General features: G+C 36.2%; 1 long non-coding RNA gene across 1 annotated transcript in view; it reads right to left on the bottom strand.

The window, feature by feature from the left end:
* Positions 1-10,045, bottom strand: part of LOC105879378 (uncharacterized) — a 367,989-nt gene extending 357,944 nt beyond the window's left edge. The window contains exons 1-2 of the long non-coding RNA XR_012921008.1: positions 9,960-10,045; positions 821-930 (exon numbers count right to left, since the gene is read on the bottom strand). This is a non-coding gene — a long non-coding RNA (uncharacterized LOC105879378). The remainder of the gene's footprint in view (positions 1-820; positions 931-9,959) is intronic.
* Between the last annotated feature and the right edge of the window lie 6,038 nt (positions 10,046-16,083).

The following is a 16,083-nucleotide window of genomic DNA, read 5'->3' as shown; positions in this document are numbered from 1 at the left end:
GAACAAAGAAATGCAATATTTTAAGAAATCAAATATTCCTGGTTGTGATTATAAGCTATTTTCAATAGCTTGACCAAATGTAAAAAATGCAATTCAACATAATTATTTTTGTTAGTTTAATGTGAAAAGATTATCACAACAGAATACTTTCAGCCTATTCTAAAACCACAATTTGAAATGAATGTGGTGTTAAAAGACTACATAATTTGAAACTCAATATAAATGTGCCACAGGGGAGACCAGCTATGGGGAAGTAAAACATTTTTCAAGTGTGTTCAATAGCAAACACATTATAAATTTTGTACTTAAAAAGTACATAATGGCTCAAAGTTACATTTTTTTCCCTTCACTTCCAAGAAAGCCATGATTGGAAAACAGTTCAGGTTTTGAAATTAGTTCATTTGTCTTTATTCTTTCTTGTATCAAGTTGTAGTATATCTATGTAGATTCCATCAAATAAATGGCATTTCTTTAAGTAACAAGATATCTCTTCCTTGAAATTAAAATATTTTTGGTAAACTATACAATGGATATGTGAAAAGATTTGATCATGAGAGGTTTACCCAGCAGTAGGTCGTATGCCTCTCCTACTAAAGTCTAACTTAATATTGTGGCTTCCACAGAAGTAAAAAAGAAAAAAAGAATTGACAAAGTATCTTTGCTGAAACCAATCTACTTACCAAAACAGTGTTCTCTCCAGTATTTTTTGACAAGGATACTTATGTTTCACAGGCATACAAGACCATGGAATGTCTGTCACCAAAAAGCCAATGGTAAGGTAAGTTCCATAGACATTTCCATCATGAATCATTAAACTCACCAGACATTTTTCGAAGAACAAGCTCATCTCTCTCTTCTGTGGAAGCAAGCTCCTGAGAGGATTCTCTGAAAGGCCAACTATCTTTCCACACCATATGCTGGCAGCAAGTCCTGAAAGACATAAAACAGATACTGCCAACACTCAGTTGATGGCTACTGTCTGTCAAATTGCTTTCAAGTGCTACAGTTCTGCCTCTCATTGAGCAGTATAATAAGGACATTAAGAAGTATTAAGAATATAAATTGGGAAACATGTCAGCAAAAAATAATGCATTTCAGATCTCAAACATTGAAATATTTAGGATTTTATGTCTTACTATGTAATTCGTTCTAATTTAAAATCCCAAGACTAGTTAATATCATCTCTCTCTCATTTCCTTGGCTGTTATGAATTCCATATAATTTTCCTTTCTCTTTTAAAAACACACTTACCCTATCTAATAGTTTGCACATGTGTGTTCATATGTAATGCAGGAAATCTTGCCTAATGATTTTATTTTTAAAGAAATTAAATTTTCTCAATTTACCTGGAAGTGGCTTTATGCAATTGAAAAGATAAGGAAATATGTTATTTATTATAATTTCAAGTTTGAAAATGCAATGCTATTGTAGAGTTTTAAGGAAAATTATATTAAAAATTAAAATATCCCAAGATCTGACATGAGAGTATTTTAAAAACCACCCAGTGTATGTATGTTAGATGATATAATGACACATTAGACATATCACCTTTAGACATTGATTCTATCGCCATAACTAACTACACAAATTTTTCAGTGTTCTAAGGTAACATTCAGAACAGAAGAAAAGTGGAAAATGACAAGCCACACTTTTTATTGATCTCATATCACTTTTCAGAATGTGTTAAATATTGCAATGAGGAACCATTTTAATGAACTTTCTTCTGGCTATTACCTATTTCCTTTCAAGGACATAATGCAAAATTCACTGGAAGCTAATATTGTAAGAGCTATTAACAGGGTGAGAGTTTCCATGAACAAAAGTTTCTAAATGACCAAAGACAGGGGTTATGGAATTGCTGTAAAAACTTCAATAATGTAGAAAAGAAGAATGTGGAAGTTGATTAGAGAATCTCTTTTTTGTTATTTTGAAAGATTTCAAACTCACAAGTTCAAAGAACAAGATAATGAACTCTTAACCAACTGTTTACATCTCTCCACACTCCAGCATCCCATCTCCCTGTCTCTCTGCATCTGTCTATATGTCTCTCTCTCTCTCTCTTTCTATGTATGTGTATATATATACACACACACACACACACCCCACACTCACAATGTATGTATGTGTTGATAGGTATCTGTGTATATATATATGCACATATACATATATATGTGCATGGTATATATGTATATATGTGCATATATGAATGTGTGTATGTGATATATATATATATATATATATATATGTAGAGAGAGAGAGAGGTGGGGGGAGAAAGAGAGAAGGAGAATATGAGAAAGATATTTCCATTTTTCCATACCATCCTCCAGTAGGCTATAGGCATCATGACTTTATATCCCCAAATATTTAATCATAAACTCTCAAGAAAAATGGCATTCTTCTATATAATCATAATACCATTATCACACCTAAGAAAATCAACATTTATACAATATAATTCAAAGGAAAAAGCTATAATAAAATTCCTCTATTTTTTCAAAAATGTCCTTTATACCTTATTTTTTCCCCATCTGGGATCCAATCAATATTACACTTTGGATTTAATCTTTATATTTCATTTGTCTCCTGAAATCTAGAACAACCCCCCCCCCTTTGTTCTCTACGCCACTGAATCCTTTTAAGAATTCAGGTCAGTTGTCTTTCAGAAAAGCTCACATTATTGATTCATCTTGTGTTGAAATTCAGGTCAAAGTTTTCTAGCAAGAACACTATATTGGTGGCATTGAATCACATCAGAAGGCATATGTCAGGCTGTGTTACTACTGGCTATGTAAAGCTTGAAATTACTTGTTTAGTATTTCCATTATAAAGAAAAAATCAAGGGGTATTTGGTGGATGAACAAATAGATTATCTACATTTGAATCAAATTGGGAGTTACAAAATGGTAATTTTCTAATTTCATCATCCTTTCTAGTTTTATTACCTGGCATTCTTCTGTGAAAAAGAGCTTTTCACCTTCTCTTTTTCTCTAACTCTCTCTGTCTCTCCAATTTTAATTTATTTTTTCTTTTAATATCAATATGGACTCGTTTCTTTTTTATTTATTCCATGTGTTATATTCCATTATCATCATTCTTCTTTCTGAAGCTTAATTATGCCAAATTTGGACTGCTTCAAGCTGGTTCTTAGATCCTTTTGGCCTGACCATAACTTTGAGTATTTCCATGTTTTCTGTCACAAGATGTTCCGTGATGAATTTGTACTTTCCTATGCCCACATATGAAAGCAGCTATTTTTCCAAGAAGTCAAAATCCCTTTTAATAGGAAAAGATATTTAGAATTCTAAATGTATCACTAAGTTATACTAATTGCTTATTGTAAGTGTGTTGTCATTGCTTCTAGACACTTTCAGGGACAGATCTAGGAATGTAAACACGTACATACACAGAGTTGAACTTTATATGTTTATATGCATACATATAGGTGAATGGCAAGTATTGAATTACATAGACAATTGTTTAAATATATAGGAGGATATATACTATATATAATATATGGGAATTTACATGTGAATATACTTATATTTTTTCAACATAGGATTCTTCTTATCTTTTATTATTCCATAATGGCATCTCCCTTCACCCACAATAAAAGTCCAAGAGTATTTTTACCTTATACATATGTTTTACCCTAAAACACGTACAAAATAGTTTTATAAATACAGCACCAACATCATGTCTAACAGCAAACATACTAAAGTCTAATTTCCTTATAGTTATTGGGAAATTTTATATGTGTGCTAGAATATATCTCACTAAAAACATACAGCAAAAGTACTATGTTCAATAATTACTTGAATTAATTATTTACTCTGGTTTCATTGTCCATTTGAGAACATTTTGTGTATTTCCCAAGTGTGTTTTTAAATTCTTTTTTATCAATTTTATTTTTCAATTTTATGAATGTAAATTCATAATGGACAAGTATCTAAGTTGTCTTCAATATTTTTTTAAATTGACAGATAACATTTTATGTTTTTATCATGTACAACATGATGTCTTGAAGTACATATACATTGTGAAATGGTTAAATCTAGCAAATTAATAACAACATATATTGTTTCATATTTGTGCAGATGACCATCAGGGTAAATTCCTAGAAGTGAATTTGCTTGTCAAAGGTTGAGCATATATAAATTTGTTAGATATTTGCAAATTTATCATCATAAATTTGTAACATTTTGAAGTTCCATTAATAATGTGTGAAAGTGCCTTATTCTAAGCCTCATCAATTGAGTATTTTTGTCAAGGTTTTAAATTGTTGCCAGTCTGACTGTTGAAAAGGGTATTCAATTATAGTCTTAATTTGTGTTTCTCTCTGTTGGAGTAAATTTGAGCAGACATTTTTGTTTGTTTAAAGGGTATTTTTTCTGTTAATTAGCTATCTTTGTTGTTTTTCTATTAGGTTTAGAAAATTTTTACCTAAATTTTTTAGAGATCTTTACAAATAGAAATTGAAATATTTCTAACCAAGTTTTTCTTCTGTCTTTTCATGTTAATTTTGATATTTTTCCATATATTTTTGAATTTTATATTTAATAATTTTTGTTTTATAATAGTTTCAGATTTATAGAAAATTCATGAAGATACTAAAAAAAGGTCTCATATAACCCTGTACCCAGTTTTCCTCATTGTTATCATCTTATATTTGTGTAGTATTTCATGGCTATTAATGAAACAATACCGATATATGACTATTAACTAAATTCTATACGTTATTCAGATTTTCTTGATTTTAGTTTTTACATAATGCACCTTCTCTATTCCAAGCCCCATAAAGATGTCATTTTTGCTCCTCTTTAAGTTCCTACTGGCTGTTTAGCACTTTGTTCCTCAGCCTTTTCCTTGTTTCTGATGACTTTGACAGTTTTGTGGAGCACTAGTCAGATTCTCCCTTGACTGGGATCTATCCAATGTTTTTTTTTTTTTTTTTCATGATTTGTTTAATTTCTATTTATGAAGATGTTATGGGGTTATGGAGTTTAGGAAAGAAGACCACAAAATTAGTATGACTGGAGTAAAAGGAGACCTCAAAAGTAAATTGCCGAAGATAGCGGACGAGAAACACCGCCAGACAGAGTGTCTCTGCAGAAAAGACAGATTCTAGCAGAAATTAGAAAAAAGAAGCAAGAAGACGAGCATACAGCAGACGAGGGCCGGAAGGAGGGCTACCTGAGACCCCGGGAGACTCCACAGGAGGAGGCTGCAGAGGAGAACTGGAAGCTGAGACCGCCGGAGCAGCCCGGAGACCAGCGGCAAGGGTAGGTGGATTTGCTGTTTCCCCTCCCCTGCATTTGGGACTGCTGGTGGGCTCCTCAGCGAGTGGACAGACCTGCGGACAAAAGCCCAGAGACAGCCGCCGCCAGCTAGCAGTGAGGCTGTAGCAGGCGGCACCAGACTCCCAACTCCCTTGGGGCACCTCCGTGTGCACAGACCCAAGCTGCACGGCAGGCGCCATATTGCCTCCTCCTCCCCTCCGCCAACCCTACCCACGGCTGCCCAGAGAGACAATACAGCCACCAGCCGGAGGCACCTCCAGGGAACGGGACCTTCCCTTTTTGGGACCCTGCAGCTGACTAAGGGGAACTCAGACTGTGAGCTCCCTACCCACCAGCCCTCCCAGGTGCTGCTGGCACAGTGTTCCCAGGAGAATGGTGCCGACTCAGAGGCAGAGAGACAGAGACACAGCTTGGGCTCCCTGTGGGTGAATTGGGACTGGAAATCCTCTCCCTGGTGGGGATACAGTTTGAACCCTGGGACCCAGAGGTCGGACCTGCAGACCAGATCCCATGCACCTAGGGCTAGCATTGCCCGGGGCACAGAAGGGATATTTGTGAACTGCCTGCTGAGGTGTGTGTGCCTCCAGGGGAAGATAAGCATCCTAGAGGGCAACCCTCCCCCCAAAGGGAGGCTGTGCGCCCAGCCCAGGCAACGTTTCTGCCGCAGGGAACCTCCCCGCCGGCATCACAATCCGAGGAGGCCTGGTGACGTGTGGTCTGGCCTTCTGGCAGAGGCCCAGGAGTAGCTGCAGAGTTGGGGAAGGTGGAAAGAAGTGAGGCCTGCTCCAGACTTCGAGTCTCAGAAAGGCCCACCCCCACAAGCAGACTTTCTGGCTGAGTGGGACCATTCCAGCCCCGCCCTGACAACTTTTCCTGGAAACAGAGAACAGAACTTTGACCCCTGCTAACGGCATTGGTGGTGCCTGAGGGCAGGCTTACCCAACCCAGATCCGCCTAAAACAAGAGCTGATAACAGGACACAAAAAAACAGCATAGCCTGTTTCTCCAAGCAAGCGCCACCTACTGACAGGGATGGCATCCTGCACAGCCTTTTCACGGCACCCACTGACTCATTATACAGGGATTGGTCGAATCTCACCCACAGACACCACCTAATGGCTCAGAAACTAAACAAGGCGTGTGAATAGCCAAACAAAAACCTAAAAGAAAGAAACAACAACTGATCGACATGGGAAGAAATCAGCAAAGGAACTCAAGAAATATGAAGAACCAAACAGAAAACACACCCCCAAAGAGGAGCACCAGCCCCCTAGAAACGGACACCAACCCAAATCAGGCAACCAAAATGACAGAAGAGGAATTTCGTATGTGGATCATAAGAACACTCACCGAGCTGCAACAACAACTCAATAACCAACACAAAGAAACCACAAAAAGCCTCGAGGACCTAGAACAAAAAGTTCACTAAAGAAATAGACACAATGAAGAAAAGTTTAACCGAACTCCTGGAAATGAAGAATCAATTCAGGGAACTACAAAATACAGTGGAAAGTCTCAAGAACAGGGTAGATCAAACAGAAGAAAGAATCTCAGGGATTGAAGATAACACCCTCCAACTAAATAAAACCATCACAGAGATAGAGCAGAGAAACAAGAGAAAAGAGCAAAGCCTACAAGAGCTGTGGGATTATGTGAAGAAACCTAATGTGAGGGTCATAGAGTTACCAGAAGGGGAAGAGGACAACACTCAAGGGTTGGACAAGATATTTGAAGATATAATAGAGGAAAATTTCCCAGGCCTTGCTCAAAATCTTGATATACAAGTTCAAGAAGCTCAGAGGACCCCTGGGAGATTCAATGCAAACAGGAAGACGTCACGACATGCAGTAATCAGACTGACCAAAATATCAACTAAAGAGTCCCTTCTAAGAGCTGTAAGACGAAAGAAGCAAGTGACATACAAGGGAAAGCCAATTTGAATAACACCAGACTTCTCTAATGAGACTTTACAAGCAAGGAGAGACTTGGGCATTCTCACTCTTCTGAAACAAAACAATGCCCACCCTAGAATCTTTTTCCCTGCAAAACTAAGCTTCATATATGAAGGAGAAATAAAGACATTCTCAGACGACCAAGGCCTCAGAGAATTCACCAAGACAAGACCAGCCCTACAAGAAGTACTCAAAACAGTGTTACGCACAGAACACCATAATAAAAACTCACGAATATAAAAACAACCAAAACCCAAAGATTAAAGGCCAGATAATACAATGGCTCAAGACAGAAATCAAAGCAACAACATCCAACTCAACAGAATGAACAGTAATCTACCTTACCTATCAGTTCTCTCAATAAATGTGAATGGTTTAAACTCTCCACTCAAGAGACATAGGCTGGCTGAATGAATAAGAAAATACAGGCCAAGTACATGCTGTCTTCAGGAAACACATCTAACCTGCAAGGATGCATATAGACTAAAAGTAAAAGGGTGGAGATCAGTATTCCAGCCAAGTGGAAGCCAAAAGAAGGCTGGTGTGGCAGTTCTAATTTCAGACGATTTAGTTTTTAAACCAACAAAAGTAGTGAAAGACAAAGAGGGTCATTATATAATGGTGAAGGGCACAGTTCAACAAGAAGAGATAACAATTTTAAATATATATGCACCCAACTTAGGTGCACCCAGTTTCATAAAGCAAACCTTACTGGATCTAAGCAAATGGATTAATAGCAACTCCATAATCACTGGAGATTTCAACACCCCACTGATGGCACAAGACAGATCCTCCAAACAGAAAATTAATAAAGAAATAATGGACTTAAACAAAACCTTGGAACAACCGGGTCTGACTGACATCTACAGGACATTCTACCCAAAATCCACTGAATATACGTTCTTCTCATCAGCTCACGGGACATTCTCTAAGATTGACCATATCCTAGGACACAAAGTAAATCCCAAGAAATTTAAAAAAATAGAAATCATACCATGTACCTTCTCAGATCACAGTGAAATAAAAGTAGAAATCAACCCTAACAGAAACTCACATTTCTACACAAAAACGTGGAAATTAAACAACCTCCTACTAAATGATTACTTCATAAATGAAGAAATCAAGATGGAAATTAAAAACTTCTGTACTCCTACACTGCTGGTGGGACTGCAAATTAGTTCAACCTCTGTGGAAAGCAATATGGAGATACCTTAAAGCGATATAAGTGAATCTACCATTTGATCCAGCAACCCCATTGCTGAGCATCTACCCAAAAGATTCAATGACACTCTACAAAAAAGACACCTGCACTCGAATGTTTATAGCAGCACAATTCATAATTGCAAGGCTGTGGAAACAGCCCAAGTGCCCATCAATCCAAGAATGGATTAATAAAATGTGCTATATGTATACCATGGAGTACTATTCAGCTCTAAGAAACAATGGTGATATAGCACATCTTATATTTTCCTGGTTAGAGCTAGAACCCATACTATTAAGTGAAGTTTCCCAAGAATGGAAAAACAAGCACCACATATACTCACCAGCAAATTGGTATTAACTGAACAACACCTAAGTGGTCACATAGGTACTGCAGAAATAGGGTATTGGGCAGGGGGGAGGGGGGTGGGTATATACATATATAATGAGTGAGATGTGCACCATCTGGGAGATAGTCATGCTGGAGACTCAGACTTGTGGGGGGAGGAGGGGAAATGGGCATTTATTGAAACCTTAAAATCTGTACCCCCATAATATGCTGAAATAAAAAAAAAAGAAGAAAAAAAAAAGTAAATTGCCATTCTCATATAATGCTAGTATAACATAATATAAAGGGTGTATTTTCAATATAACTTATCATTGTTGATGTCAACCTTGGTCACTTGGATGAAGCAGTATTTATCAAATTTATCCACTGTAGTTACTCTTCTCCTTTCCTTAGCATTCTTATTGGAAAGAAGTTGTTATGTTCAGCCCACACTTGAATCAGGGAGTTATGCTTCATCTCCTTGAGAGCAAAGTATCTACATAAATTGGTTCATGCACTTTTATTTTATACTTTGAATTATAATCCAATATCACTTAATTAATCTTGTTGCTCAAATTTTTCCACCTTTGGCCATTGGGAACTCCTTTATTTTGTTCCTGTGTCCCTTTAAGACACCCTCATCATTGTGATTTCTTGAGCACTTTAATACTTTCTGAAGCTATCTGACATTCTGAGCTCATCTTGTGTATTCCTGGTTCCAGCTCAAGAATTAGCCATTTTTCCAAGGAACCCTAGCCCCTTTTTATTGAAAATGATATTAGAAACCAAGATCTAGGTGCTAGGTATGTTTATTGCTAGTAAAATGTCACTTATTCTAGGTCCTCTCAGATGAAAGAGCAGGGAAATATGTATGTGTATACTACTCCATCTACATATACATACATAAATATTTCTGTCTGTATTTATATGTCTTATGCTAAACATGAGTTCATACTGATGTCTCCAACTCTAATCTATTACCATACAGATCAATCTAACCTTCTGCCCTTGCTTGTCTATTTCCTCCCATGCCTACAGTGAGAAACCTTACACCCAGGATCAATTTACTTAATTTTTTTAATTTGTGTACTTGAGTAGTGGTTTCAGAATAATTAGCCCATATCCCTGTGGGATATAACTATTATGAATTAGAGTACAATGCTCATTTACAGCTCTTCTTACCTTTAGATTCACAGACTTCACTTAATATCCAAAATTCCAATTAATATTCAAAATTACTTAGGTCAGCACTCTTTTCCCCCACTCCTTTCAGTAAAGTTTTTCATGCACTTGTAATATAGATTCTTGTGTCATGCTCTGTTTTCCATCAGGGATCCCCTGAAATACATTTGCATACATTAAGATTCACTTTTTGTGCTATAGAGTTCGATACATTTTGACAACTGCATAATGTAAAGTATGCAACATTGCAATACCATACAGAATAGTTTCTAAAAAGTCCCATATGCATCATCTATTCAACCCTCCCCCAGCCCACTGGCTGCACTGAACTTTTTAGTGTATTTATAGTTGTGACTATTTTATAACATCATATAAATTGATTCATCTAGTATGCAAACTTTTTTTTTTGAGACAGAATCTCACTCTGTTGCCCAGGCTATAGTGCCATGGCGTCAGCCTAGCTCACAGCAACTTCAAATTCCTGGACTTAAGCAATCCTTCTGCTTCAGCCTCCCAAGTAGCTGGGACTATAGACATGCGCCACCATGCCCATCTAATTTTTTTCTATATATTTTTAGTTGTCCAGCTAATTTCTTTCTATTTTTAGTAGAGACAAGGTCTTGCTCTTGGTCAGGCTGGTCTTGAACTCCTGACCTCGAGTGTTCCCCCCCCTCGGCCTCCCAGAGTGCTAGGATTATAGGTGTGAGCCACCACACCACACCTCATTTTAAATTGTGGTGTTTTTTTTTCTTACGGTTGACTTTTAAGAATATTTTGTATACATTAGATACAAGTTCTTCATGAGATATGTGACTTGCAAATCCCAAGTCTGTGGCTTGTCTTTTCAGTTTCTTTTTGTTTTTATTTCAATAGATTTGGGGGATAAACTGTATAAAGTCAGGGCTTTTAGTACACCCATCACCAGAATACTGTACATTGTACCTGACAGGTAGATTTTTATCCCTCACTACCCTCATCCTTCATAGTTTTCAATGTCCATTGTACTACTTTATGACTATATATAAACCTGATTTAGCTCCACTTATAAGTGAGAACGTGTGGTAATTGTTTTACCATTCCTGAGATACTTAACTTGAGATAATGGTCTCAAGTTCCACCTAATTTGCTATAAAAGACACTGTTTCTTTCCTTTTTATGGTTAAGTAGTACTCGATGGTATAGATATACCACATTTCCTTTATACACTGATCAGTTGATGGCATGTAGATTGATGCAATATCTTTGAAATTGTGAATTGTGCTTTGATAAACATTCGGGTGCACGTGTGTGTGTGTGTGTGTGTTTTTAATAAAATGACTTCTTTCCCTTTGGGTAGATACCCAATAGGATTGTTGGATTGAATGGTAGCTCTACTTTTAGTTCTCTTAAGAATCTCCATATTGTTTTCCATAGAGGTTGTACTAGTTTACATTCCCAGGAACAGCATTTAAGCATTTCCTCTTCACTGCATCCCAGCCAAAACCTATTGTTTTTTCCCTTATTATTAATGGCCATTCTGACATAGGTAAGGTAGTGAAATAAAGTGGTGGTGCTGGCTTTTATCAAATGCTTTTTCTTCATCTATTGAGATGATCATATGATTGTTGTTTTTAATTCTCTTTATGTTGTGAATCACATTTATCAATTTATGTATGTTGAACCATCCTTGCATCACTGGGATGAAACCCATTTGGTCATGGTGAATTATCTGTTTGATGTGCTCTTGGATTCTGTTTGCTGGTATTTTGTTGGGTATTTTTGCATCTATATTCATGAAGGCTATTGGTCTGTAGTTGTCTTTTTCTGTTTTGTCCTTTTTGGCTTTGGTATCGGGATGATTAGCTTTGTAGAATAAGTTAGGGAGGATTCCCTCCTTCTTGATGTTATGGAACAGTTTCATTAGGATAGGTGCCAGCTCTTTTTTGTAAGTCTGATAGAAATCAGCTGTGAATCCATCCATTCCAGATTTTGTTTTGGGGGAGGGGATTTTTCATTACGGTTTCAATCTCACTGCTCATTTTTGGTCTGTTCAGGATTTCTATTTCTTCCTGATTCAAGCTTGGGAGGTCGTGTGTTTCCAAAAATGTATCCATTTCCTCTATATTTTCTTTTTTGGTTTTGATTTTATTTATTTATTTTTTTGAGACAGAGTCTCACTCTGTCACCCTAGCTAGAGTGCAGTGGCATCATCATAGCTCACTGCAACCTTAAACTCCTGGGCTCAAGCAATCCTCCTATCTCAGCCTCCTAAGCAGGCACACACCACCGTGCGCAGCTAATTTTTCTATTTTTTGTAGAGACAGGGTCTTCCTCTTGCTTAGGCTAGTCTCGAACTCCTGGCCTCAAGTGACCCTGCTGCCTCAGCCTCCCAGAGTGCTAGGATTACAGACATGAGCCACAATGCCCAGCCCATTTCCTCTGTATTTTCTAGTTTCTATGCATAGAAGTTTTCATAGTAGTCACAGATGATATTTTGTATTTTTCTGGTATTAGTTGTAATGCATCCTTTTTCATTTCTGATTTGGTTTATTATTAATCCTTTTTCTTCTATTTCTGGTTAATCTAGCTAGTGGTCTATTGATTTTATCTTTTCAAAGAACCAACTTTTCATTTCATTCATCTTTTGTATTGTTCTTTTTCTTCAATTTGGTTTAGTTCTGCTCCAATTTTTCTTATTTATTTTCTTATACTAACTTTGGGTTTGTTTGTCTTCTTTTTCTAGTTCATTGAGGTTTGATATTAGGTTGTTAACTTGCGATGTTCTGTCCTTCTGATGTAGGCGTTTAAGGCTATGCAATTCCCTTTAGAACTGCTTTTGCTGTGTCCCAGGCATTTTGGGAGCATGAGTTGCTTTTGTCATTCAAGTTGTTAATTTTTTTTATTTCCATCATGATTTTGTCATTGACTCAAGGATTATTCAGCAGCAGGCTGCTTATTTCCATGTATTGCATAGTTGTGAGAATTCCTCTTGGATTTGATTTCTAGTTTTTGCCTTTATATCACATCTTGATTACTGTAACTTTTTTAGTTTTTGAAATCAGGTAGTGTCCTCCAACATTGTTTTCTTCAACATTGTTATTTTTCTTCAGCATTATATTGACTATTCTAGGTCTTTCACGTTTCCATATAAACTTTAGAATCAGTTTGTCGATTTCTACAAAATAGCTTGCTGAGCTTTTAACAAGGATTGTGTTGAATCTAGAAATCAAGCTGGGAGGAATCAATATCTTAATAATATTGAGTCTTCCAATACATGAAAATATAATATCTCTTTATTTAAATCTTTGAGTTTTTTAGTAAATGTTTTACAACTTTTGGCATATGGATCCTGTGCATCTTTTGTTATATTTATATACCTAAAGTGTTTTGTTTCTTTGCTTGCTTCGGTTCAATTGTGAATGGTATTTTTTTTATTTAAAAATATACTATCCCGTTGTCGATATATAAAAAAGTAATTGATTTTTGTACACTGACTTTGTGTCCTATGATCTTGTTATACTTGCAAGGTCATGAGTTTTTTTGTAGATTTGTTCTGTTTTGTTTACTTTTGGTATAGATTTTTTTTAAATTCAGGATATTATGGGGGGTACAAACATTTTAGTAGATTTGTTGAGATTTTCCACATAGACAATCTATCATTTGTTAATAAAGACAGTATTATTTCTTCTTTACCATATGTATTCTTTTATTTTTTCCTTGTCTTATTACACTAACTAGAACTTCCAGAACAATGTTTAATAAGAGTGATAAAAGAAGACATCTTTGCCTTGTTCCCTGTTTAAGGGGGGAGGCAGCCAGTGTCTCACCATTTGTCACAATTTACTATTTCTTTCAATATCTACATTATGTTGTTGGAACTTTCCATATATAATATTTATTCATTTTTGTCTACTTGACCTATATTGGACTTAGAATGTTATTTAAAGTCTACTTACTATTGCTTTATACTTATCTATTTTCTGCTTTATAAAATTTTTGTTGTTTGGTGAAAAAAGACCCTTGTTTTATTTTCAAGGTGAATTTTATCTTTTACTTTGTAAAGTTTCCTTCTTCCTCTCATTGTTACCTTTGGCTTGCCTTCTAAGTCACCTGCTGTCAATATTTCAACCCATGCTTTCTTCCTGTTTGCATTTGTCTCTGTGCCCTCACCCATAACTTAATTTTTAGCCATCCTGAATCATTTTATTTTAACTGTGTTTTGTGTACCTCTTTGAAAATATTTCCCTTTTAGTAAGGAAGCTAAGCCCATGTATATTTATTGATATATTTGACATCAAATTTTCATATTATCTTATGATATATTTACTATGTGTGCTTTGTTATATTTACTATTTCTAATTTATGTATACTTTTTTCTTTGCTGTTTTATTGTATTTCTTTTCATGTTTAGTAAAGTTTTATTATTGCCGTAGTAGTTATCTTTATACTAATACATTTTATAATGACTTGAGTCCTCTATTTTTAAGTTAGGCTTCTAATATTAGAATTAGTAGCTTTATATATCTTTTTACTTCCATTTATTATCTATGTGATGATCCATGAGCCCACTTGACTTTTCCCTTTCTCTTTTTATGTATCTCTCAATTTTTCAGGGGTTTTTTTTGTTCTATTTATTATGACTTAGGACATTGACATTCTGACCTTCAACACTTGTCTTCCCCTCAAATTTATTCTTAAATCTCCACTTATAAATTGAATGATTACAACCAGTCCTTTTGGTTAGTTTCCCCAGTCATGTATTGACCAAATGAAACTCTTCATCTCTAGATGCCTCAAAAATGGCTCATGAGTATAGTATAGTATTCCTTGATTATTTACATGGTTACCACATGTCATACAGCTTTACTACATGAAGGACACCATGACTGGAAATAATTCTTAACTCAAATTTTCTTTCTTTAACTTCTTAAAAATGTCTTCTCATTGTTACCTGTCAGTAACTGTGAAGGATCTGAGATTGAGATTTTGCCTACTGGGAAGCTAATAGGCTAGCCGTCTACTGTTATGGATGCTCAGAGAAGAGGTGAGACCCCTGGGCCAGAGAAACAAAGGACTTTATGACTCATGGCACAGCAAGAAGTGTGAGCATCAGCATATTTTCATCACTTCTTCCTGTCCCCAAGTCCCACAGCACTGATGTAAACAGTCCCAGATGAATCTCTGAGTACAGACTGGTTTGTGCTATAGGAAAGAAATCCTGAACTTAGAGAACTGATATCTCTTGCAATGGGTGTTAAGCCTACCTACCCTTCACTCCAGAGGGAGATATTCTTCCTATCTTCCAAGGCTATTCAATATACAAACATGCTGGAAAAGACAGTCTGGAACAAAAGACAGTGGGTGCCTCTGTTTGCAAGATATGTAGAAGCACAAAAGATTCAGAGGTAAGTGTCTCCCCAGTGTACCTTTATTTGGATACTGACAACCTAATTTTTTGATACAAAGGATCCTCAGAGATTTTACTGGCATCAAGTTTCTTATTTAGTCATGAATATAGGTTATGATTCTGTAGGGTAGCTTTAAAAAAGACTACTTTGGGGAAAAAAACTCATATGAGTAACAAATCTCATCTCCCACTGTAATAATTAAGAATCTTTTCCTGGTTTTACATCTCTCTTGACACCATAAGACTTGGAGTCATGTACGGCATGACAAACAGTAGGAGCAGCATCAGGAGAGTTGCAGGGGTCACCTACAACCTGCATCTCAGCTTCCTCTTATGATCACTCAACCAATGTCCAGGACACATCTCAGAACAATTAATTCAGAAACATTGGGTCTGGGATCCACATGGCAGGACATTTTAAAGCTCCCCAGGTGATTCCAATGTGCAGCCAGGGTGAGATGGAACCCTGATTTCAACCCAAAGATAAAAGCTAACTACCCTAAAAGGAAACCTGAAGGTCTATAAGAAATGATACTTATTCTAGGAGAGGTTTTTAATGTCTTTTTTCCTTCTCTATGAAGTATAAACTTTGAATACTTGTCTCCAAACATGTAATGAAAATTTGAGAACAGAAGAATAATTATTTTCTTATTTAAGACAGTTGCAGATATTACAGGCAAATTCTTCAGTAGTTTAGCTAATAATAGAGATAACAGTATTTAAATGTTCTAACCGATG

The sequence above is a fragment of the Microcebus murinus genome, chromosome 9, assembly GCF_040939455.1.
Source record: "Microcebus murinus isolate Inina chromosome 9, M.murinus_Inina_mat1.0, whole genome shotgun sequence".
Lineage (NCBI taxonomy): Eukaryota > Metazoa > Chordata > Mammalia > Primates > Cheirogaleidae > Microcebus > Microcebus murinus.
This window is presented reverse-complemented; position numbering and strand designations above follow the sequence as displayed.